Raw genomic sequence first — 4,158 nt, forward strand, 5'->3', positions numbered from 1 at the left:
TAGATAAGACTAAGTCTGAAGAGCTTATCAATCAAAGATGGAAGATATTTTCATGGCTTCCAAAAATAGGAGTGAAAGAGTGTCCATATGGTAAATGATCAATCTCACTAAAATGCATAGGTATCCAACCACTGTAATCTCATAGTACATAGGATACAATACCAAATACATAGCTCACTCCATCAAACCAAGAAAGAAATAGAACCAACATAACCCCCCTGTATTGTTGAGAGGTAAGAAGGAAATATTGAAACTGAATGCAATATCTCCTGCAGAAAGAACCAGGAACATCGAGAGTGCAAAAGAAGTACAAAAACCTATAAAGGCATGTCTCATTGACACATCATGATGCTAAAGTTGTGGAAGGAATACCCACTTGAAAAAGGAAGATGGAAAATAAGGCCAACATGAAATCCCCCAAGGCACTTTATAATGTAGTGTGAGTACAACAAAACATAAAGATGTGCAAAAACTTGAAATAAAATAGAGTGGCATTTTATCTTAGCATGTTTGTAAAAATGCTACAAAAATATGTCAACAAAGATCATAAGAGACATAAGGTTGATACAATGGATAGTATAATCTATGATGAATCATTTGAAGCAAAAAAATAGATCCTTGGACCTGAAACAACCAAGATATCCACCAGAATGCAAAAAAAAAAAAAAAAAAACTAAATAAAATGTGCTTAGAGTAGAATCTAGAAAAATAACTAGCATCACTAGAAAGATCTCTTAGATATATTTCTAATGAAATAAAGAATTTCTAAATTGAAGATCAGATGCTTAAGATATGTCCCTTGGAGTGCAAAATAGAACCCTTGGATTTGACTATATAAATAGGAAACCAAATAGCATCAAAAATCTAAATAACCTACACCATCATGAGTGACTTGAAAAGAGATTTCTGATGATATAAGCTTTTTTCAAAAAATACCTTTGTATGATAAAGATAGACCAAAATACCACAAATAGCTTTTTATGAAAAAACAAATTAAACAAGTGATGGTTTACAAACTATTGAATTTCACCTCAAAAGATGATGTCATCAGTGACACAAGTATTATTGTCAGACCTTGAGCAGGTACTATGTCAGTGCTGATGCACATACCTGCATGTACCTTTTTTGAATGCTTCTTTTTAAAAAAAATCATACAAAGCATGAAACTTTTTTACATAAATATTTTTCTTTCTTTTCTTTCAAAAAAAAACCTATTAAAAAATTAATTGTTTTCTTTTTAAAAATAGATAAATCTTTGCCTTGGGAAGCATGCCCAAATCTAGGAGCAAAACAATTTTCCTTACTAATCAACTAGGTCCAAATTGGATAAATTTTATATGGAAATGGAGATTTTTGGGCACTCTAATCTAATAGTGAGATTTGTTTGGGCTCAAAATGCATCGAAAAAAAAAAAGTAACCCCCCAAATCCAATACAAAAACCTCTAAAAAACTAAAGCCAAATCTATCATGAAGAGAATCAAGGCATGAAAGTCTGAAGCTCTAATATCATTTTGAAGTTGATGAAAGATCAACCCTACAACTCTTAAGAATCACTACATGCAAAAACCTACCACAAAGAGATAGAAGCAAGGCTATGGAGGCTAGAATTCACAGATCCACAGAAGATGAAATATTCGTGATGTGCAAAAATGATATTGCAACTGTATTGAATAAATGAAAATTTACAAAGAGAGAGACCAATCCTTATAAAAGGAGATCAAAACCCTAAAATGTAACAAACCCAGGTTGCATGATAATAATTAATAAAAGAATTATTTATTATATGCCTAAAGTTAAGCTTAAGAAAACTAGAGATAATAAGTGACTTAATAATTAAATCAAAATGATTTAATTAATAATACTTTATTACTCTAACAATTTTGAATATTGTTTGGATAACAATTAGAAATTTTTATTTTTCACTTGCTAGTCACCTATTTTTATATGGTACCTCATCTAAAAATATTTTTGAACTGAGACTTAGGTCAACATGATTGAGTTTCATTGACCAATTAGTTTCAATTGTCTATAATGAATTTGATGGCTTTCAAAGATGAGACATGTCAACTAACACATTACAAGGCTTAGGATGAAGTTCATTTATTAATATCAAATGGTGACTGATACACAAGTACTTGACTTATATCTACATAAGGAAGGGTTCAACATAAAAGTTTAAATTTTGGCTCTTACATAACTGGGGCCAACAAGTCCTTAGGATGTTTCAAGCACTTCCTAGTTGAGTGCTACAAATATAAACTATACCAAAATCCAAAAATTCATCCATGAGAAATTATGAAAACCATGACCTACAAGAGAAGAAAATAGGAACATGAACATAAAATGGAAACAAAAAAAAAGAAAAAAAAATAGGAACGTGAATAATAGAATAGAAAGAAGGTGGTGGACATAGAATTGATTTAAAACTAGAGAATGATCCAGATAAATTTGTTTATTAATGTGGCATTTAATGCCAAAAGAATACTAATGTTGTCGGAGTTTTTCAAAATTTCTTTCTAATTTTGATTTGAAAAATAGATTTTTCTCCTTTCTTTTTTTATGGTTTCCAATAAAAGCTTAGATAAATAGTTTTTTTTTCTAATTTTAAAAATATTTTAAAAGAATAAACTATGTAACAAACTTTAGCGATGAATTAATTCTAGAGTGTTATTAGTTAAAGTAAGCACATTTTATGCACATAAAGAATGCATAAGTATTCTTCCCTTATTCATGAACTAATTATTTTTTAAGCTTAAGCATGTTGCCTATAAACATTTTGGCATTCACATATGATTTGCATTCAGTATAATTCGCTATAATTTTCTCTCATAGAGATAAACTACTCATTTCAACAACCTTCAAAATCCCATTTTTTCTGCATGAAATTATTAGACAAAGAGATCATCACAATCAAACAATGTTGGTGCTCCAAGGAAATCTGTAGCAGAGAACTTTCAATAATAGTATGTAACTTGAAAAAATATAAAAGCTTGCTATAAATTTATTTATATATATATAATACAATTTATTTGTATAATTATATAATGGCTTAAATTATGTTATTCAAAAATGGATGCGAAATAATATCATATAGTGTTAAACAAAATATTAAAAGAGGGTAAAATTTATTAAACATTGGATAAGTATTGTATTAGAGGTGTATGAAAATATTCTTATGCAAGTCATAGGGTATGAGGAAATAGATATTGGAAGGGGACAACTAGGAGAGGGACTGACTTGTTGTGAACACTTGTAGTTACTTTCAACTATGGAAGAGGCCCATTCAAAGCAATGAAAACCAAAGTCAATGAATAAAATGGGTGATCCTCAACACTCAAGCAAGCATAAAAAAAATTGAAATGTTTGGGCTTTCTTTGGACTTTGATCCCTCTCATTTTTCTCATATTGATAACATTGTATAACTCCATTTGTTGATGGTTTCCATAATCTAAGTGATCCATTCAACCAATGTAGTGGTCATTCACAAACACTCAAGAAGAGCCATAGCCTCTAATGCTACATGCATTCCTCCTTTCTTGAGCCTCAATGTCTCTAGAAATGCATCACACTCAAAAATATTTCCATCTTACCCAATGGGGGATTCTTTGGTGTGGCTAGATGATGACCCTACTACTTTCCACATTTTAGATTAGACATCATTCTCTTTCTAATCAAATCCTTTCATCCTATGGAATTTTCACCCAATTCTTGAATAGAAGGCCTTCCATTCCTATGTTTTCACTAAAACAAGTTTTTCATAAGGTGGTCGGATGTTCTTCTCCCAAGTATAATACCCCATGGAGATTTAGTCTAAAAAGGTGGGTTGAGAAGATATAAACTCCCAATCCAAACATTATTTGGAAAAATCATGATAAATTTCTAGCTAATAGTGAGGTTTTAAACCCTACTATATTATGGAATCTAATTTGGTTGACCTTACTATGGATCTTTTTGTCTCCCTCCCAATGTAGATCCTAGCTGAGCCCCCCATCACCACACTTCAAGGTCTCCTTAGTTTAAATCAATTTGATTATTTTGTGGCTAATGCATTTGACTTTGAATTCTCTTATCCCTTTATAAATGGTTTGGCTGATGAATTTTCTATTTTTTGTGATTTTGATGATGTTTTGGTTCCTATGATACAATGCATGCACTAT

Source organism: Cupressus sempervirens, chromosome 1 (assembly GCF_028749045.1).
Source record: "Cupressus sempervirens isolate cs-2001-9-10 chromosome 1, ASM2874904v1, whole genome shotgun sequence".
Taxonomy (NCBI): Eukaryota; Viridiplantae; Streptophyta; class Pinopsida; order Cupressales; family Cupressaceae; genus Cupressus; species Cupressus sempervirens.